Below are 22,513 nucleotides of genomic sequence, written 5' to 3' on the forward strand. Positions count from 1 at the left end.
GCTTGTCCCCTTCCCTTCCCTTTCCTAGTTCTCTCACCCTCATGCCACTTTGTCTCTGCCTAGGGCCTGCACAAGGCGCAGCTCTGGGGTTTTGACACCCGCACTCCCACTCCTACTAGACAACTGTGTCTTGGTTTTTGTTTCCCTCCAGTGTGTCAGGGGGTACGCCTGCATGGCACTCATTCAGATGAGCTCATCATTGCTCATAACTCTTCTCCCAGGAATGTTGCCTCTCAGTGTGCTGGACAAGTCAGGAGCCGGGCTGTTTTGTCTCCCCTTTTGTCTCCACTAAAGGGCTGCAGAGCTAGTGAGATCAATGCAGCGCTGACAGCCTGGGGAAAATGGAGGACCGAGTGCAGGGGTCTGTGCTTAGGTGGGCTGCTGGGTACACGCGCTCTGTTAGAGGAAGCGGCCCCCCAGGCAGCCTCCACCCTTGGAAGGAAGCGGGAGCCCTGGTGTTGAGGGCTACAGCCCATGAGTACGTGCAGAGGGAAGCCCGTTACAGCCTGTGGACACGCCAAGCTGCTCCCCGAGCCTTGAGGGTGACCTGCGGAGGGGCGACCTGCGGAGGGGCGTGGAGGCAAGCAAGGCGAAAGCTGGGAGCGTGCCACACGGGCCCTGGGGGGCTCTTAACTCCAGCAGGGATGGGGGAGGTAACGACTGAGAAATCTCACGAACCCTTTCACTCAAAACCCTCCTGCTTGAAGTCTGGGACAGGCTGAAAGCACGTGAGGGGAAGGGTCTGGTCCTGGGCTCTGTGGCTCCTCGCCTTTGTTTCCTCCCCTGCCTCTGCTCTCCTGCTTCCCCCACCCCCTCTGCAGCTGTAACATCTTGCTTTCCAGGTGCCAGCTCCCTCCTCTCTCAGCTTCTGTCTTTATTTGTATTTTTTATGGTTTCTCCCCTTTGTCTACTGTATTGTGTGTGTTTTTCTCTTTCTTTGTCTTTTTTCTTCTCATTCCTGGTCTCTCCACCCCATGTTCTCTCCACCCCCTTTAAATTTCATAAGCAGCCTCAATTTGGACATTTAATTTCAACCCCATCAAATTATTATCTTTCTTGCAACAATCTGGGACTCTTTACGAGCTCTTTCTACCCCATGCCACCTCTGGAAACAGGTGCATCTCTTTCTGTGTATAATGTGATGCTTCCTCCCAGATGGGGAGAGGCGATGCCTCATGCCTTTTCTCAGCAAAGCCTTGTGTGATCATTTGGTTATGAGCCAGGGAGCGAGGAAGAGAGGCTGAGAATTGCGCTGGCTGATAAATCTGGGGGCTGCTGAGATGAAAAGGTTTGGGGTTATCACTGCACCCCTTCCTTTCTTCCCCCTTCCTGCTACTGTTGTCTTCTGGGAAGGAAGCTGGCAGTGAGCTGAGGGATGGGCCCCAGCTGCTGCAGGCTGCAGCGAGGAAATCCTGCTTCTATGTCTGCAGCAAGGGTGGGAGTGGGAGCAGGTGAGATCTGCAGTGCGGGGGAGGAGGGCAGGTGAACTGAAGCCCTTGCCTGCGCTGCGTTATGCACAAGATGGACCATACCTTCCTGCTATTTCCAACACCATGCAGCACCTCCCTGCTGCCTGTTCCCCAATTCCCCTGCCCCCACTGGAACCCTCTGCTGCCTTATGTTTTAACTCCCAGAGACCGGGGCCTGACTCTGCCCCTTTGTCCTGTCACGCACCCCCCTCATCTAGTACCCCCCTCCTCTAGTTCCTGCCTCCCCGTTCCAGGCTTATTTGCACAAGGAGCTGGAAGGTAGAGGGCTCAGAGCCACCAGGATGCTCCCAGCCCGGGACAAGGCTGGCCTACCTGTTTCTCACAAGAGCTGCCGAGGATGGGGAAAATCCTGCTCTGAGACCAGGACACAGAGGATTCTCCCTCTTTCCATCATTTCTCTGCCCTTCCTGCCTCTCCCTTTTTCTCCTGTTCATTCTCAGTTCCCTTTTCCCTTTTTTTCCTCTCCCTGTTTTATTTCCATGTTTCTAGGAATAGACCGCTAATAAGAGGGCTCACGGGAAGGAATTGAGAGGGAAAGAAAAGTACAGTGTTTTTCCTCCTCCCCTTTCTCCTCTTGGGGAGTTGGAGCATCTCTCCATCCTCAGCCCTCCTGATTCTCTCAGCAATGATGTCTACAACAGGGACTCTTAACCTTGAAAAAGAGCTTCTATTTTTAATTGAGTACTTCATGATTTTGTATATGAGAGAGACCCTTGTCATCCCCACAAACGCAGAGTCAGTTCTCTGGTAAAAATTTTAAGATTATCACTTTTGATAATTTTATAACCCTCCTTGAGGTGATTGGAGTCTGGGGTGTTGCTGTTCAGCTAAACCAATTGCATCCTTATTTCTGTCTGAATTTGTTGCTCCCTTTCAGCATAGGAATTAAAACTTCCTTCTCTGGGCGGAGGGGTGTCTTCTTGCTCCATTCATCAACCTAAGGGATCATGGGGCAGGTAGAAACCATTTCCCTGATTCCCTCCTCCACCCCTAAAAGGCAGGCCCAGCCTGCTGATAGAGGGAGGTGAGGAACAGTGGTTGGGTGTATTATCCCCACCTTGCTTTTTTCATTTGAAGCGGAGAAGAGGGTTTCCACTTTGGATTAAGGAGCTGGGTCTGGTGTGGTTAGGGACGACACTGCTTGGATAGAGGACATGGAAGAGAGAGAGGGAGGTACAAGGTTGTCCCTGTGAGAAACTGGGAGAATGGAATGAAATGAGGAAGGTTGGGAGATGAGAGGCTTGGAAAAATCAGATGCTGTGCAGGGGATGTGTGTGTGCCCAAGCCCAGATGAGCACTGTGGAAGCTCACAGAAGGGCCTGTGAGGCCCTCCAAGGTGCCTCGGCTGCCCGGACAATGTCTTCACCCAGACACAGACAGCCGGCGCTTCACTTCTGAAGAGCTCTGGGCAGTGAATCAACTTAGCATTTACCCTCATGTGTTCTGAGTTAGAATAGTCTTTGCTCTCAACTGGATGAGTGCCCTGAAAATCTAAAATATATTTTTGATTACTTAAGGAGGCCCTCCACAGCACCCTGAATGGCTTCAATTTCTACCCTGGCATGGTGGGGGAGGGCCTGGAATCCTCATGTTTTCTTCCCTCAATCCCCAATCCTGCTTCAGGTGGTCTCAGGAAGTGTAGGGGGAGGGGAGATTGGGGGCTGGCAGGACAGGTGTCTCAGTGGCTGCAGAGGGGATGCCCTCATGTGCATTAGAGATTCCTCACAACTGACTGGCTGTTGCTGTCGCCAACAGGAGAGGGGGCAAACAGCTCCCCCTTCCTCCCAAATAAATGGCAGGTTTGTGTGTATATGAGAATTCGGAAATAACTCTCAATATAGGTTTGTGCTCATATGAATCAATTAAACCCACTGAGTCCAAGTTGAGTCTAATAGGGGAAGCAACGATCTAGGTAATTCAAAGTAGCAGATAATCCTCATATCTTTATTTATGAATATGATTGAAAGGTGCTTTGGATTGCACACAAGCTTTGGAAGGTGCTCATGTGGGCTTCTCTGGGCCAAGAGGAAGAAGTCGTTAATAGAGGCAAACAAAAGCTGTTCTTAGCTCTGCACCAGGACAGCCATACAGATCAGAAGCAGAAAATTGTAGGCAATGTGTCTGTTCAGGTGGAAAGGCAGGGAGGCCAGAGAGGGCCTCAGGGGCAGCATGCTATTGGAAGGCCAGTCAGCATGTTGGAAGGCCAAAGGCACAAAGAATGGCAGGATTGAGAGAGGTTAGGAAGCAATAGAAGCTCACAAATGACCTCACTCTAGATATAGCAAAAGCACCAGCCCAGAACAGCCCTGGTACTGGGGAAAAAAAATCATTAGGTGAAAGTTCAAGTCAGGCTTTGTCATTCACAGCCTGTCAGTCAGGCTGTGTGATATTGGGTAAATTAATTCCCCCCTCTGGGTATCAGTTTCCTGGTGGGGGGTGGGGGACTCACATCAAATACTGAGTAATAATTTCATTTTTCACAAAATGTTTTGTCTTTTATTGTAATAAAACATAAGGAAAAATTGGAAAAAGTGTAATTCTATCATGTTAATATAATTAATGTATTTTTATGTTTTTGTGCTTGACCGGATTTTGTCCATATGAGGCAAATTCTTGTTTTTATGTAGTGTGTATACCATTTTGTATTTTTTTTCACTTAACATCATAAAATAGTTCCATAGCACTATATATTCGTAACAATCACTATTTTTATTTTTTTAAAAGATTTTATTCATTTATTTGAGAGAGAGCGTGCAAGGGTGTTCAGGCACGAGCAGGGGGGAAAGGCAGAGGGAGAGGGAGAAGCAGGCCGACTCTCCTCCCCACCCCAGCAGGGAGCCCAGGACCCTGGGATCATGACCTGAGCCTAGCAGAAGGCAGATGATTAACTGACTGAGCCACCCAGGTGCCCCTTAACAGTCACTGTTTAAAATGATCATGAAGGTATGAAGTATGGATTCTGGCAGGATCCCTGGTCCGCAAGGCCCCCTCCTATCTCTCTGGCTGCTTTATCTCAGCCTTCTACCTCTGAAATAGTGGTGGTTCCAAGGTTACCCTTCTCAGCTCTTGTTCTCATTGCACTGTTCCCTCCTCCTGAGATAGCTTATCCATTCTCATAATTTCAGCTACTGCTTCTTGATAAGGCTCATGACCCCCAGATCTATATCTGTGCACCCCAACTGTGTCTTTGTCTCCCCTGTATCCACTTGCCTTCTGTTGCTTCCTCGTGAGGATCCTGGAGAGTTCTGAAAGCCAAGAGCTTTACTCATGGGAGTTCCATGTCAACCCTGCCTTCTGGAGCTCGTGGTCTAAGACAGAGTTGGGGTTTGGGGGGTGGTCATTACAGACTTTCTATAGGATGAACAGTGAATAAGGATGGGAACGTAATTTAAAGAATGACATGATGGGGAGCCTGGGTTGCTCAGTCGGTTGAGCGTCTGCCTTTGGCTCAGGTCATGATCCCAGGGTCCTGGGATCGAGCCCCGCATCGGGCTCTCTGCTCCACGGGAGCCTGCTTCTCCCTCTCCCATTCCCCCTGCTTGTATTCCCTCTCTCGCTGTGTCTCTCTCTGTCAAATAAATAAAATCTTAAAAAAAAAAAAGAATGACATGATATGACATCAAGGGATGTCTTCGTCATCACCAACAGGGGTGAAACTCACCCGAGAACACCAACAATAGTTGGCAAGACCTTCACTGCCCAGACTGTCCGGCCACCTCTGGCCTCAGCCCCACAGGCCTTCCTCCTGCCCTTCTGCTTTCTGCAGGTCTCAATACCCTTATATGCTCTCAATACCCTGGTCTCAATACCCTTATCCCTGAGGCTCTCCCCGCAGTCGTGTTTGCACATTATGTCCCTTGAAATACTAGAAGGCTGTTTCTGAGTTTGGGATCTCCAAAACAGTGGCTCATAAATCATTCGGGTCTTGGTGGGGGAAGCACAGAGGGCAGAATGGGGGAATTGGAGGAAGGTGATGGAGAGCTCCCCGAGGAAAGCAGGGGAAAGCAATTGAGATGGAGAAAGGATAGGATTTCTGGAGGGTGAGAAGGAAGAAACTAAGCTTGGAAGAAAGGAGAGGGGAAATGGGAGAGGAAAGGGTGGGTGCATATGGGGAGAGGAAAAGGAAAGAGGAAACAGAAAGGTAAGAAAGGTGAGCTATGGATAGGGAGTGGGGGGGAAGGCACTACATGAGGGAGGGGTATCTTGGTTGTGTCCAGGGACCTGGACACCGCCACCAAAAAAAGGTGATGAGTGTCTTAGCAGGGACAGTTTCAGCAAGTCCTTCTGTCCGGGAGAGTGGGAGGAGAAGTTAGGGCATTCCAGTGGTGCCCAGCCTCGAGGAATGTCACAATCCCTGACACACATGCACACCTATGGCCTCCTGTGCTAACGGAGTTGCTGGTTGTCTCACCCAGAAAATGCCCGGTCGAAGCTCTATAGGTGGGAGTGGGCTGGAACCCTAGATGAATTCCCTCCATGTTGGGCACACTCCTCTCTGGTGTGAAGCTGGATCCAGACTGCATCTCTTGGGGGGATAAAGTCAACGTTAAGAATGAAGGGTCTTACTGGAGGGTATTATGCTGAGCGAAATAAGTCAAACAGAGAAAGACATGTATCATATGACCTCACTGATATGAGGAATTCTTAATCTCAGGAAACAAACTGAGGGTTGCTGGAGTGGGGGGTGGGGTGGGAGGGATGGGGTGACTGGGTGATGGACACTGGGGAGGGTATGTGCTCTGGTAAGCACTGTGAATTGTGCAAGACTGTTGAATCTCAGATCTGTACCTCTGAAACAAATAATGCAATATATGTTAAGAAAGAAAAAAAGAAGAAGAAGAATGTAGCAGGAGGGGAAGAATGAAGGGGGGGAAATCGGAGGGGGAGAAGAACCATGAGAGACGATGGACTCTGAAAAACAAACTGAGGGTTCTAGAGGGGAGGGGGGTGGGAGGATGGGTTAGCCTGGTGATGGGTATTGAGGAGGGCACGTTCTGCATGGAGCACTGGGTGTTATGCACAAACAATGAATCATGGAACACTATATCTAAAACTAATGATGTAATGTATGGGGATTAACATAACAATAAAAAAATTAAAAAAAAAAAAGAATGAAGGGTCTTGGGGAGTGCCTGGGTAGCTCAGTTGGTTAAGCATTGGATTCTTGGTTTCGGCTCAGGTCATGATCTCGGGCTCATGGGATCAAGCCCTGTGTTGGGCTCTGTGCTCAGAGTGGAGTCTGCTTGTTCCTCTCCCTCTGCTTCTCCCCCTGCTCACTCTCTCTCTAAAATAAATAAATAAAATATTAAAAAAAAAAGGAATGAAGGGTCTTGTCATCGGAGTCAGAGGGACCAATGTTTAGTAAGACAAGCATCCAGCAAACTGGAGCTTTCCTGCATTGAATGCATTTACACTTCAAAACTCAAGAGTTTGGCCCTTTGTGATCTGCCCAGGTGTCAGTTGATTAATGGAAGAGCCAGGCCTGGAATCCAGGTCTGCCTTCCCCAGAATTCCCCGCTGTATTCTGTTCTCAGAGATTTTGCCTGTGCCCCTCCCCCAACGCTGGGGTGCCTGCTTAAGGCAAGACTGTTCACAATCAAGGGCAGGCTGGGCAATTAAGGGCCTGGGAGAGCCTGCTGTAAATTGGCCAAGGGAACACAAAGCCACAGGAAGAAGCAGGAGGCACTGGGGATGGGGGGAGGGAGAGGACACCAAGATGTGCCAGGGAGGGGACGGTAAGAACAGGGGAGGGAGCTGGGGATCAGGACTCAGTCAGTTTTCAGGAGATGGCCCAGAAGGGTTGCCTGCCTCTAGCTGTTAGGCAGCCTGCGGGGATTTGGGGGTTTGTGCTGCCCCCTGGTAGCCATTGAGGGAAGAGCAGTGAGGACCATCAAGTCCATAAGCAGGTCTGACCCCCACCCCATGGGATAAATGTCTTGCTGTCCCACAGGTTCTTGAAGAATGCATACTGGTGAAACTCGAATCCTGGAAACCTCAATCCTTTACTCTTCTTAGCGTGGATCATTTAGTGGAGGTGCTGTCCTCCCCAGGGAAAGGGGCAAGAGGGAACCTCATGTCATCTGCCTGCAATGACATGTAGTAAGCATTTCATGAACTATTTCGTTCAATCATTATGAAGTCCCTATTAAGTGGTCAATAATATTTTCATTATTCCCAGTTGAGGAAAGAGCCTCTGAGAGAGAACGTTGCTTTTCCAAGGTCATGGAGCACTAGAGTTTAACCCTAAACCTCTTGACTTGTGAGTCCAGTGCTCTCTCACTGCATCAGCTCTCCACTCATCCTCCTGGTTTCTCACCTCTCACAATCTTAGGGGTGCTTGGACCAAAAAGGAACTGGAGAGGGAGGAGGGACTCACCTGTGGGCTCACAGATATCATGTAAGGGATGGCACTCCGCAGAGCCCTGAGTGTCTCTGTATGTACTCCACACATACAGAGTGCCTGGGAGAATCGCAAGCTTCCTTCCTTCCTTCCACTCCTTCAGTATTTCTGAGCATCTCCTAGGCACCAGACTCTGTGCTTAGGAAATGGGAAACAGCAAGGAGCAGACACAGTTCCTGTCTTTTAAAAAAGATTTTATTTATTTATTTGACAGAGAGGTAGCGAGAGAGGGAACACAAGCAGGGGGAGTGGGAGAGGGAGAAGCAGGCTTCCCGCTGAGCAGGGAGCCCGACGCGGGGCTCGATCCCAGGACCCCGGGATCACGACCCGAGCGGAAGGCAGACACCCAACGACTGAGCCACCCAGGCGCCCCGACACAGTTTCTGTCTTAACTGAAGGGGCCCCGCAATCTGGTGGGTGCAGTTACCCAAACGTGTATATGGTAGATGCCATTAAAAGTTTCCAGAGGTGAGAGAGCTTAAGATCTCCCCAGAGGAGGGAACGTTTTATACCGACTGAAGGATGTTTGTCAACCTCAGCAGGGAGCGGCAGTCCAGGTGGAAACAATGCAGAGGTAAACGCCAGGTGGATGGAGAGAGCTCACGGGGAGCTTAATGGATCTGCGGTTTGGTGTAACCGAAGTCTGGCTGTGTGCCCGGGTCTGGCTACAATGCAGGTGATGAGGCTAAAGCTAAAGAGATGCCGGCACAATGTGAGCGGTTTTCCTTGGCATGAGCGAACAATATAAGCTTTCTTCTGCAAGCCTAGGGAGTCCACAGTTTCCAGCTGTTGACCATGATGAGCCCTGTTTTTTAGCAAGGGACCCCCGGAGGCAGGACTACCACCTAGGAGGCTACACACCAGTCCCGGCAAGAAAATCTGACCGGAAGCCCCTGGTCCGAGGCATCAGAGAAAGGGGACTACATTCAGGAGACAATGACCGGCTCGAGTCCCAGAGAGCCGGAGGAACCGGGAACTGGCGTTTCAGGCCTGGCCGGCGGCCGTGCGAGACACACAGACGCCCAGAAGGCGGCGCGAGCCGGGGGAGGTGGGGAGGGCAGGGCTGCTCCGGCCGCTGCTCCGGGAGCCGTGAGAACCCGCCAGCACCCGGGCGTGACAGGCGCGGCGCAGGGGCGCGGAGAGAGCGCCCGCCCCGCGTGGGGCCCGCTTGCCCGCAGCCGCCCGCCACGAATTTATGGCCCCAAACCGGATGCAGCTGTGCACAGCTGGGTATGCAAATATATGCAAATTCACACTGCCCGAGCCTTGTAGCTAGGAGCGTTAACGGCTGGGGGAAGGGGCGCAGCACCGTTAGTGCTCTTCGGCTCCCTAAAGGAGTTCAGACAGGGTGTGGGGGGCATCTTCCCCGCCCAGGTCCCATCTCAGGACCCTGACGGTCGCTTGTGACGAACATGGATGGGGTCCCCTCCCTGTCCCCATGGTGACCTTGTGCACCCCCCACCCAGCCTAAGGTGCAGGGAGAGCGGTCCCTGGCAGCGCCGACACCACCTGAGCCGCCCTGCTGGTGGGGCTTCGGCCACTGTGAACGGGAAGCAGCCTCTGGGCGGGGGCTGATAATCCCACACCCTCCCGGGCCTCAGAGATGTCCCTCTCCCCAACGCCAGGGAAAGGGAGGGTCGGAAAGCCTGTCTTCTTTCATCCCTTCTTTGGGATCTGTCCTCCTGCTTCCCATCCGCTTCTGGAGAATTCCTTCCAGAAGTCTAACCACAGTCACACTTGCTACTGTTACCTGTTTTTCTTCTCGTGATTTGGAGAGAAGACTCTATTTCCGAAATCCCAGTTGGGTTTTGAGGGTGTGGGAATGGGGTGAAGGATTGCTGGGCACAGCTAGCCACCAAGCCCTCCCAGGGAACAAGTCTCTACCGCAGGCTAGACCTAGAAGGGACTCCGGGCTGGGGACTGTCACCTCTCCGCTCTAGCCCCCTTTTCTTGCTGGCTTTTCCCACAACAGCCACAAGGGGTCTTCCTTGCGCCAAGAATGGGAAATCCTGCGCCAGGCTCGAGCACTGGCGGGGGCGCCTGGCTCAGTGTCCTCTCTGCGGTCCCCGAGCACCAGACCCGCAGGCGTCCGACCACCCCGCCCTACCCCAGTAGCTCGACCCAATCGCGGACGACCTTCAGCTCTCTTACCCCGCGCCACGGACTGGAGATCGGCACTCCTGGGTCTCCTGCTTCTTCCTTTCAGCCAAGGGAGCGGCCAGAGGGCTGGGAGTCGAGGCGAGGAACTGGGGCCAGACACATAGTAGGCGCTCAATAAATGTTTTTGAGATGAATGAATGTGGCCGTGTCCTGTTTAGTAGCTGGGACGAGATGACCTAGATGCGGTTAAGCAGGACCCTCACAAAACAGGAAGGCTCCACAGAGGCGGGGCAACTCCCTACCAGGGAAACTGAGGTCATCTATGGGCCCTGGCGCGTGGGACTTGGATATGGGTACAGCTGGGGAGGTACTATACTGAGATGGGGAAATTGGAAGGGACGGGGCCGCCAATCAGAAACAACCTTGGATTACCTTGACAATGAAAGGAAGGAGAAAAGAATTCCATCCCTAAAGGAAGGCCTTGTTAGGATTGGGAAGTGAGATGTCAGCGTGGGTAAGGGACAGGAGGTTTGCATTGTTTAGCTAAGGCAAGGAAAGTTAAAGCACTCACTTTCTTCCGTGAGGACAGAATTTGTTAGGTTTAGCTGCACCTGCAGCAGGAGGAATAGTGGTCAGACACCAAGAAGGACTTCCCGGTTGGAGTCCTACGGGGAATTGTGGTAGGGTATGGGAATGATGACGTCGTTCTCGGGGCCTGGAGGCAAATGACCTGAAAACCCTATCAGGGGTAGTGGGGACAGGAGAGAGAATATAGAAAGCTAAAGGTTAGACGCAGGGAGCAGAAGACGAGGTGAGGCGACTGCCCTGCCCCCACGGAAGCGCCTGCGGGGCTCGAGCTTCCAACCAGGTACTTTCACTCTGTCCCGCCCACCGGGACGGACTCCTGGGTGGCCTCGCGACCCCGGGGCTTGCTGGGGGGACCCATCCCCAGCCGGATGCGGAGAACTGTGTCTGTATGAGCCAGAGTCTCCGACCGCTCGCTGGCGGCACCGACCTCCTCCAAGATTTACACGGGGGCTCCCGCTGCACCTCCCCCGCCCGCCCACCCCTTTGGCGCGCTCAGGGCACTTCCTGAAATGTCCACTCTGTACCCCTAGGAAAGGGCTCTTTCTGGAGGCTCGCACTACCCCCGCCAGCCGCACCGGGAGTCCCCTCCCTCCTCCCATTTCTTTCCCTGGGTGACCCTTCGTCTGTGAACGGGGACCACACCTTGAGTAGCACATAGTAGGGACACCAAATATAGCCGGGGAGTGGGCGTGGGTGAAGGCCTGGTTTTAAGTCTTGCACTTACTAACCGTGTGACCTCGCTTTGAAGCCTCCATTTCCTCGTCTGTGAAATGGGGATGTACTGTCTTGTTCACTTCCCAGGCGGCTGAAAGGAGAACTTTGTTAGGTAATGGAAGTGATAGCATTTCGTTTTGTGCAAATTTTGTGCCAATTGTGGGAGTTTAAGCCACGCAGACACGGCGTGCATAGGCATAGGTACACGCATGTTCACACACACATGCGAGGCTCTTGGAGGTGCTAGGTCCCGGTGGCGATCAAAGCAAAAAGCTGGAGAGCCAACTGTTAGCGATGCTAGCTCGACAGGGACCCCAAGAATGAAACGGGTGGCCCCTAGAGCTGACTGTTCCAGACCTGGGATCCGATTCTCCAGGGCTGGACCCTAGTTTCCTGCGGGATTCTGGGCGCGGCCCCAGAAGCCTGGGATGGGAGACCCCACTGCAGGAGTCCGGAGTCCGGAGTCCCGGCTTCCAGACCCGGCTCCCAGCAGAGGGCGCCCAGGCCCGCACGGCCACTGGCTGCCGCCTTCGCTCGGTCCGGCCCGCTTCCCGCGCGCCCTCTGCTGGCCACCGGGGGCACCGCCGCGCGGCCCCCTCCCTGTGGCTACCACTTGGGCAGGTTTTAGCATATCTCTGTCCTCCTGGTCACGACCCCCTGCTGAAGCCGGACGGACGCCAGACGTCCGACCCTAGAGCCAGGCCTACCTCTAATTCCCTCTATTCCTCAGCTCTCTGGAGGAGGGTCCAGTTCCAACCCACCCCCTGGAAGTGTGGGTTCATTAAAGTCCCAGTTTTCCTGCCCATCTCCGCACACTCTGGACAGGAGGCAATGGGTAGTAAGGAAAATCTCAGCCTCATGCTTACAGCCTTTACGTGACTTACGGAGGCTTAATATCCAACCTGCCCGTTCCCAGCTCCCTGGCCACCGCCTGGTCCCAACCTGTCAGCCCTTCCGGATCTCCCAGCCTAGACATGCTTCAGCCTTCTAACTGGACCCTCTGCCTTCCTTCTGTCCTCTGTACCTTCCACAGTCTTTTTCTAAAACATCAATCAGAGCAGGTCACTCTCCTACTTAAACCTCTAGTAGCTTCCTTGCCTGCAAGAAAGGGTCCAGACTCCTGCTCTGGGCCCTTCCATCCTTTGCAATTTGGCTTCCTGTCTCATCAGGTTACCCCCTTGCCTCCCTGCTCACAGTTCTCCAAACACTTCCTGCCCTTCTGTACCTCCGCACGTACTTTCCATTTTCTCTTGGCAAATCGCTACTCATTCCTCAAAGCCCGGTTCAAATGTCCCCTCCTCTCTGGGACTTTTTTCTCTGACACCCCCAGGCAGAATGTTTCTGTGCTCCCATGGATTTTACACACACCTCTTTTTTATGGCACTTATCCCCGGGGCATTTACAAGTCTGTCCCCCTCCCCACCAACACACACACACACAAGTACTTGAGCTCCTCTAGGGAAAGGGCTGGTTTTTATTTATTTTTTTTAAAGATTTTATTTATTTATTTGACAGAGAGAGACACAGCGAGAGAGGGAACACAAGCAGGGGGAGTGGAAGAGGGAGAAGCAGGCCTCCCGCCAAGCAGGGAGCCTGATGCGGGGCTCGATCCCAGGACCCTGGGATGATGACCTGAGCCGAAGGCAGACGCTTAATGACTGAGCCACCCAGGTGCCCCAAGGGCTGGTTTTTATTTGTCCTTGTACATGCTTGGTGAATGACCCACTGGTGCTCCGGCTCCAACGGACGTGGAGAATCCGTGTCTTGTTTCTGCCCTGGGCCTGGAACATGGCAGGGATAACTCTGCCTGTTTATAGACTGACTGGACATGCCAGTCATCTTCCTTCCTCACCACTGGGGTGGACTTCTGCTTCCTTTCCCAACCCCAGGAGAGCAGCTGTCCCTTCATTCTCCCTGTTATTTGTTCCCAGGGGAGGGGGGGTGCTCCAGACCCTCTAGGTTCTGGAGACCCAAATCTAAGTTCTGTGCAGAACTCTATTTCTCAAGGGCCCAGAAACAGCTGGAAGGGGGAGGCTTCTCCCCCCTGCACAGACCCCGAGACACCCCACTGATTCTTGGACCCCACCCCAAGTCAGTCCACCCCCACTGCAGAACTCACCGGGTCCTTGCTTGTCTAGCCTGGGGCTTGGGGGCAAAATCATAAATTTGGGAGACAAGAGGCGAGATAAAGATCATTTGTTGAAAATGGTGTCATCAATCATTTGCTGGAGAGAACACATCCATGAATTCCTCAAACCTGGGTGCTCAGCTACCCACCCCCCAATCTCCCTGTTGTGTCCCCCCCCCAAAAAAAGTATAACCCACCCCGGCCCCCCAGACCTTCCTGGTCAGCCCCTTCCAGGGCTTGAGCTTGCCAGGTCAGTGTGTTGCAAGCCCTTCCATCCACATTCTCAGAAAGCCCTCAGGCCCTCTCAGCTCCTACCTTGGGTGGGTCTTAGGATGGAGAAGACCCATCCCCCTGCCCTTCCCTGCCCATATTAATGATCACATTTCTGAAAGAGCCTGGAGGGGAGAATCCCAAACTCCTAGTTGCAGAGTTTCAGGCTGAGGATGAACAGATAAATAATGGCTTGCCAAATTAATTAATTATTTTATTAGCCTGAGTAATTATTAATCAGGTCATTAATCAGCCAGCTGTGCACCAGGAATAGTAATTGCATGGCGGGGGGGGGGGGCAGCAGTGGAGCAGGTTGTGGATCTAGGGTCTAGCAGCAGCTGGACCTTCTCCTGGTCCTGGGAAGGTTTATGAAGTTATATAGGCCCCATCTTTCGCCCTACCCTCACACCCGTGCTTAGAGATCAGGAACAGAACAGGGTCCACCTGGATCCCTTCGCAAGGGGAGGCACCAACTTCGTCTTTCTCCTCCTGACTTTCAGGGTTCAGACAGCTGCAGGACATGGATGCGGGGACATGCACACAGGGGTGAAAGGGAAATGAGAACTTGCACTTGCAAGTGTGTGTGTGTGTATGTGTGTGGACAGGGCGAGAATAGGGTGGACATGGTGGGGAGACAGAGAGACGGGGCAAGTTCTAACTGTGCCAGATGTCCAACAATCTCCGTCTGACCGGTCAGGTCATATAGTAGAGCAGTGCTGGGATTGACTCCAAGTTTCACCTTTGAACCTGATGCTTTGTGATGGTGTAGACGCCACCAGAGAGGATGAGAAGCAGAGGAGGGAGAGACCAGAGGAGGGAGGAAGGACAAGGTAAGACAGAGTCAGAAGATAAGAGGGACGAGGGAAGGATGGACATGGCTCTTTACCTCTGGATTTGGAACCCTGCCAGCTCCAGTATTCCTTCCTTTTTTCTTGCTGGGGCATCTGATGACCCTTGTGTGCCCTCTTTCCCACACAACCTACCCTACTCAGGACCTTCTCTCTCCTGACGTTTGGAGTGGGCCCCAGCTTCTGAATCTTTCCCCTTGGCTCTTTTCTGGGACTCAGTCTACTGCCCCAGGGGGTTGGAGGGAGGGGAGATGGGAGGATAAAAGGAAGGTGAAGTGGTGGCAGATTACACTTGCCCTTGACACCAGCCAGTCATTCTGTAAGTATCCTCTCCATCTGCTTGCTGTTTAGAGATCCTATCAACTCATAACCTAGTGTGGGGCCCCTTCAGATAGCTGTAAGCTCTTGTTCCTCATGTTGTCCCTCTCCCAAGGCCTCTTTCTCCCTGGGTCAGGTGCTTCCAGGTCCCCTTCCCTTCACCACTCACTTGGGAAGGGGTCAGTGATCCCGTTTTTAGGCATCCCTCTATTATAGCCCATTTCACTTTCTGTTTATGGTGAATTTCACTCTTTATTTACTGAAGGTCCTGCTTTGTTTATGACCTTCCTGGGGTCAGTTTCATTTTTGTATCTCCAGTCTCTTTCCCATGTGCTGTGTGTTTATTCCTCCGCTTGGGGCCCCTCATTGCAGGCCCTTCCCTAAGACCCCACTCTGAGAAGGCACAGGGAAAGGGAGGGCCTGGACCCTGCTGCCTGAGGGGACATTGGGGCTGAGAGGGGGCTCTGGAGGGGGTGGTGGTGGATGTGACTCCTGGCCTGGGAGGCTGAATATAGGGATACCTACCGAGGAAGAGAAACAAGCTAGAGGGGTGACCTGGCTCCTGAGAAGGCCTTTCGGGAGAAGAGGCCTACGTGCCAGCCCACTTGGTTGTGGTGCAGATTGCTGTGAGAATAGGGACCCCCATCCTCCTCCAGCCCTGGCCCCTGGAGGGCCTGTCCGCGGCACATCCCTGTTCAGTGTATGCTCTCTGCAGAGCTCTGGGGGCAGGGCAGGGGGTCAGGCGCAGGGGCAGCTTCTGACAAGACAGAGCCTGTCCTGAGATAAACACAAACACAGGGCCTGGAACCAGCCTCTTGTTTGGAATTCTCCGTGGCTGGGGGTGGTGGTGTTGGGGAGGGGCCCATGGGTGGGAAAGGAATTGGAGGGGGGAGGGCAGACCCACCGGAGGGTCTGGGGGCACAGAAAGAGGGCACCACAGCCCTGCAGCCCTTGACATTGCTCGAGGACTTGTTGCTGGTGACTTTGAGGAAAGGACTGATGAACCTTCGCATGAAGCCACTCAGTGGTGGGCATGGATGGGTGTGAGCAGGGGAGGAGAGATCTGGGGCTTCTCAGCACCTCGGGGTCAGGAAGGGGAGTGCAGCCCAGACTCAGACATAGTTACCAGTCCTTCCTCTTGTCTGACTTCCACCCCTCCGGCTGTCTGTTGGGGACTGGGGGAGCGGGGAGGGCAGGAATGAGAGTGGAGGAAGCAGGTTCCTTGCTCTTCCCTGCTGATTATCCCCAGGAGTTGTCCATCTCAGCCAGGTTCTGAGCGTTATCTGGAAGACACTCCAGGGAACCAGCTCCAGCTCTGTGAGAGTCTTTATCTTGCCTGCAGACAGACTCAATTAAACTCTTCCCTTCCCCGGTGTGTATGTGTGTGTGTGGTGGGGGCAGCTTCCTCCTACCCCTAGCAGGCCCCCTTTCGTCTTTGGGGGCATCACAGACATTCTTCCTTCTCCATGTTCTCTCTTGTCCCCAGTCTTGGTCAGGCTGGGACACTGCTGCAAAGGAGGTGTCTTGTCCCAGATACTTGGAAAGCTGGAGAGAACCTCCCGCCTCCCTGAGCTTCCTCTCCTTCCAAAGCCTCAGGTTTCTCAGTAGCAGAGGGGAGAGGAGTGTGCAGTTCTCCCCATTGCCAGCAGAGGGCAACACACACAAGCCCAGGCAGAAGGGTGTGGAGGCTGAGGGGTCTGAGGTGGCACCCAGGGAGCTGAGAGGTGGGACAGAGGAAGCTTGCACCCTAGGGACTGCCTTGGGGTAGAATTAGAAGAAAATTTCTAGGACCACTAAATGGGGTGGGAATCTTTAGTTTTTGCCTTATTTACAAACTCTATAGTAGCTAATAATATTGGCTACAATTTGGGGCTGGCACTTTATGTCAAATTCTCCAAAAAAGCATGAGGTACTATTATTTTCATTTTACAGAAGGGTACACTGAGGCTTGGGAAGGTTAAATCATATTAAGGCATGTGCCCAAGGTCACAAGCAAGGACCTGCTGGGCTGGGATTCAGTGGTCCTTGGGAGGTGGCCCCTGCCTGGGGGTCTGCCTCCTCCCCCAGACATGCAGTAAGGAGCCTGGAAGGGGCCCTGTGACGCCCACCCAACCCCCTCCTTCCGGCACCCAGCAGGGTTCAAAGGAGGGGTTGGGAAGCTGGGCGGGGGACTCCTGCCCCCACAAGCCTCCCTTAGCCTGGCCAGATGCCTTTGGGGCCTGGAGACAAGAGCTGGAGAATGGGGCTGCCATAAACAGTGTCCGGCCGCACCGCGAGGCTGTAAAACGAGCCCAGCAGAGGCCGGAATGTGGAGGGATCCAGGAAGGATTTTCCGGCCTGGGTCTGGCCTGATAGCATCTTTGGGGCCCTGGGGTCAAAGGGGAGCCCGCCTCCCTCTCCTCCCTCTCCTGGCCATTCTGCTGTCTTCTTACCCCTTCCCTGCCCCCTCCTCTCCCATGTTTCTGTAGCTGTGTCCATGTGTCTCTACCTCTACTTGGTCCCTCTTGAACGTTGGTGCACCCCCCACCCTGCCCTGCCCCCCGAGCCCATTGTCTGTGTAACTCTGAGACTTTTTTGCCTCACTCCCTCCATCTGTAAAATGGGGACTAGTGCTAGTACCTGTCTTACAGGATAGATGACATAATATTTGTAAAGCACTTAGGACAGTGCCTGGCTCATATTAAGTGCTTACCTGTCTGGTAATATAATAAAGGTCAGTGTGTTTGTTCCAGTTTTCTTTCCTGCCCAGGGATCCGGCTGCGCCAGTGGGCTTTCTTCTACTTTCTCCTCACAACCTTCACCAGGATCTCGGAAGGGAAGCAGCTGAGGGGAGGAGTGGCTCTGAGGACCGGGTGCATGCTGGATGTCCCACCAGTCCAGACCCTAGGCCTGGCTCCGCAGGCCAGGCGGCCATCCCTTCTCTAGCCAGCAGGGGGCAGCAGATGCCTGGACTCTGTGATGCGCAGGAAGGGGTGTCCCCCAGCTACCTGGCCCTGCCGAGGGAAGGGGCCAAGGAAGGAGGGCCCTGAGGAGAACCCAATGGTTGTGTTCTGTGGCAAGGCCAGGTTGATTCCTGGGGGCTTCCCTCCTGCCCCTGTGCCAGTCTGTGTGTGAGGGTGGAGGTGGGGAGGAGGGTATCTTGTCCGTTGCCCATGCCGTGACATGTATGGGGGCAGGCGTATGGTTTAGAATGAACCAGAACCACCGAATCAGCATGTTATAGCCAGAAGGGACTCAGAGATTGTCTAACGGTCCGATCTCCTTCTTCAGAGGAGGAGGCTGAGGCCCAGAGAGGGCAAGCTGCTTGCCTCGCGAGTCTGCGGCAGAACCTTCGGACTCCGGCTCTCTTGCTCTTCCTCGTGCGTCTGTGCGGGTCGGCGGGATCTAGGTGTGTGTGCGGTTCCATTCAAAAACTCGGGCTTCCGAACAAGTGCCTGCTCAGTTCCCAGGGCCTGTGGCGGCTTCTGGGAAGGGGTCCTGTCCTCTCCTTCCCTGGCTCCCCTTCCAGGAGGCTCTGCCTCAGCTTCTTCTTCATGGCCGGGCTAGACGCAGATTGGCCGTCTTCCCTACAATCCGGGTCTCCGGAGATCGGAGCTCTTATAATAATAACGGTTAAAACATTTGTAGAGTGGTTATTGCCACATGCATCAGATCATTTAATTACTTAATCCTTAATTACTAAACAACCTTACAAGGGAGGCACTCTCGACCCCTCTCGGTTTATACCTGAGGACAGAGGCACAGAGAGGGCAAAGGCCTTGCCCAAGATCACACAGTGAGCAGGTACCGGGGCTGTCCCGAGGAAGCTGCAGGCAGTAAGCACGGGGTATCCTACAGTGGGGAGAGCCCTCGCCCCCTTCCTCCCACTGCTGCCCGAGGGCTCACCACAGTCCAAGCGCTTCTCACGGGGCACGGGCCTTCATCCTTGGGAGGACCGTGTGAGACGGGTTTGGTCGCCTCCATGGTGCAGGGAACAGAAGTTCAGCGGGTAAGCAGGGGAGCCCAGCCTCCGTCTGAGCTCTGTCTGGCTCCATGTGAAACCCACACACTCAGCCATCTGCTGGCACAGTGCTCTCAAACTTTCCATCACCTGGGCACATGCTGGTTCAGTAGGTCTGGGGCAAGCCCCTCGGGGGGTGCCGGGGCTGCTGGTGCATGGGCCGGACTTGGAGCACTAAGGGTCTATGGCTCCTCGCAGTCTTGGCATTCTGGGCTTTCTCTGGGCCTCGGTGTCCCCATCCGTAAAAGAAGATCCGTGAGTCCGGATTCTGAGTTCAGGGTCTCTCCATTCCCCCCCCCCCCCATTACCTTATGCCATCTCTAAGCATTGGCGGCGTGGTGTCCCAGGTGGAGGGTGTGGAGGGCATCTTAAAGACCTCCTGGTGTGCCCTGTTTTCTAATAGCTGGGACCACTTAGGCCCTGGGAGGGTGGGTCCTTTCCCCAAATCACAAAGCACATTCGTGGCAGACGTGGAATTGGAACTCACATTCCTGATTCCCAGTCAGGTGCTCTGTGCTCTTCCTGAAAGGGCCCTGGGTGCTCTTGGAATCCACAGGGAGTCCCAACCACTGGGCAGTGGAAGGGCTGGGGGCTCCCATGAAGGTCTGCATGAGTTCTTATTAAGGACAGTAGCTTCGGGGCGCCTGGGTGGTGTAGTCGGTTAAGCATCCAACTCTTGGTTTCAGCTCAGGCCGTGATCTCAGGGTCATGGTCTCAAGGTGGTGAGATGCGGTGCCGCGTCAGGCTCCATGCTCAGCCCAGAGTCTGCTTAAGATTCTCTCCCTCCCCCTCTCTCCCTCCCCACCATGCACTCTCTCTCAAATAAATAATAATCTTTAAATAAATAAATCTTTAAAAGAGTGCAATAGCCTCAAAAGGGAAACTGAGGCACCTGGAAGCATGTTGCCCTCCTTCCATTGGCGCCATCCCAGCAGCCTTGGTTTCTCTCTCCTTCTCTCCTCCCTCTCTGCTTCTTGCTGTCCTTTCTCTCTATCTACTTGCTCTATCCCACCTGTTCCCAGCCTGCCGGTACCCGGAGTCACACGTGTGAATGGTCATTGACCAGTTTGCATGGACAGCTGCACTCGCCCTTTCTCTGGCTCAGTCTCCTCTTCCCATGCTCTGTGCCCTCCAGCAGACCCTCAGCGGGGACAAGCGTCCTGAGGCTGACAGAGGGGGACCTGCCTGTCTGGGAGGGTCAGAGCGGGACGGTGGGTCCCATCCAGGCTGGGGATGGACCTTCTGGAGAAGCCGGGCTGGATGGGGGCCCCCAGAACTTCACCCCTGCCTTTGGTGGCAATAATCAGGTCGATGTCTCTCCTGGCCTTCGGCAGGAGGTGCAGTGAAGCTCCACAACCCTTGGTCTTTTTTTTTTTTTTTTTTTAAAGATTTTACTTATTTATTTGACAGAGAGAGACACAGCGAGAGAGGGAGCACAAGCAGGGGGAGTGGGAGAGGGAGAAGCAGGCTCCCCGCAAAGCAGGGAGCCCGATACGGGGCCCGATCCCAGGACCCTGGGATCATGACCTGAGCCAAAGGCAGACGCCCAACGACTGAGCCACCCAGGCGCCCCGACCCTTGGTCTTTTCATGCCACTGACACTGCCTGGTCTCTGGAGGGGTTTGCTGACCTCACATGTTTATCTGGAGGGCGAGTGGCCCAGCCGCCCGCCACGGAAGGCCCCTAGCAGAACCGGGTCCTGCTGCTCTAGGTCCCTGAGCAAGGCTGAGGAGGGACTGGGAGCCAGGGCGCTCAGGTCCCACCTCCCAGCAGGACTCAGACTGGAGGGAACAGGAGCAAGTAGGTCGTTTCCTGGCCTTTCCCCAGGGACTCTACAGAAGTTTCCGCCCCCTGGACAGAGGCCAGGGGGGATTGACTGACGGAGTCATTCATTTTACAAATGCCTATCGAACACTTTCCGTGTTAGGTGCTGGGATGGCATCACATACTCCGGTCCGTCCAACTCAGGTCCTGGTGAAGAAGGAGGAGGAGGCCATCCCTGTGCCCCAGAGTGGAAAGGAGTCCTCAGCCACATCAGGACCGAGAGGCAAGGCCAAGAAGAGATTTCCTGGAGCTGGGGACTGAGGAGGTACAGAGAGGTGAGAGGCCCTTCCTGCCTGCACGTGAGGGCTCCAGTGTGCAGATGGTGACCTGGACAGGTGCCTCTGCTTCTCTGGGCCTCATTTCTGCCCCCTGACAAACGAGAGTTTAGACTAAGTCAGCTGTTCTCAGGTGCTGACTCAGAATCACTGGGTGGGGGGGGGGGGGGGGGGAGGGCGGGGGTGCTGGTTGGAATTCAGATTCGCAGGCCCCTCTGATCCAGGAGCTATGGGGTCAGGACCCAGCCCCGTCCCCCCCTAAGCCTGCCGTGGTTCCGATGGGCAGCCAGCGATGGGTCGTGGAGCTGGAAGCCTGGAGGACATCTTACGGCCTCTCCTGCCTCCTGCTCTGATTCACTCACCTGCCTGCAATTGGGAAGAAGCCACTATGCTTGACTTTTGACAGTGCCAGACCCTTCGATCCCAGACAGGCACTATGACCCCCATCGTGGGGAGGAAACCGAAGCCCAGCATTGTTACGTGAAACAATCATGAGCTTCTTAGGTCCCCACTTCAGGCCTGTGGCTTTCTTCTCTGTGTTGGTTTTTCTTCTCTTTATGAATAAGACACTTCCCTTTTCCATCTCCCGCCGTCTTCCCTTCCTCTTCTCTCTCTTGCTATCATTTCCAGTTTCTGATCATCTAAAATAGTTTCACAGAACGTTCTCATCGACCATCAACCTTTTCCTGGGAAGTCTTCCGTGTCATTCACCCCAGGTGCCTCCTCCAAGGGGAGTCCAATCCTTCCTCATAGGTGGGGAGGAAAGATCACCTTTCTGATGATCACCTGTCTTACCTGATTCCCCCTTATCTCCTGCTACCTCCCTCTCATCCATCCCCCATTCAGGTTTCAGAATTATTTGTTTGGTTTATAGCAGAGGCAAAAAGCCAGAATAATCCCCAGAGAGAAATCTTCTCCAATCCCAGCAGGAAGGACTGAGGTTAGATGCCTGCAAGAACTTCCAAAAAGCCAAAGGGAGCAGTCCTGGAAGGAGGCTGCGGATTTGGGGGGCAGGAGAGAAGCCTGGTCTCTATCCAGGTTTATGATCCTTTTCCTCTACCCAGTTCTTCCTCTTCACACATCCCAAGTCCCTATAGGGGACCCATTCTCTGACCTCTTCATGCACACTGGGGGAAGGCCCAGGGGCCATGGGTTCCTCAGGGCCCCACTGATACTTAAGGACAGGCCGGGGCGCCCTCCTACCCTGGCCTTGCCCGTTGTCCCTGCTCTGGGCCCTGCGCTCTCCCCGTCCATCCGCGCCAGCCATCCCTCATCACAGAGGGTCGGCAGGGAGCCATGCTCTCCGTGGAGAGATCTGTGTGTGCGCTGTTACATCTGTGGGGTGGCGCCATGGCCGTGAGTGGCTGTGCGTGGCGGTGTGGGCATGCCTGGGCCCCCCTGGGCGGCTTTGCACCAGCCCTTGCCGGGGACCTGCAGAGGCCCTTCTGGTCTCTGTCCCTACCCTGTCCCTGGGGTTAGCTGGTGGGTGTGATGAGCTCAGGGCTACAGATTGGGCCTCTCTCCGAAGGCCGGGGCGCCAGGGGTTGCCTCCACGCCC

Source organism: Phoca vitulina, unplaced genomic scaffold, assembly GCF_004348235.1.
Source record: "Phoca vitulina isolate PV1807 unplaced genomic scaffold, GSC_HSeal_1.0 scaffold23, whole genome shotgun sequence".
In the NCBI taxonomy this organism is placed as follows: Eukaryota; Metazoa; Chordata; class Mammalia; order Carnivora; family Phocidae; genus Phoca; species Phoca vitulina.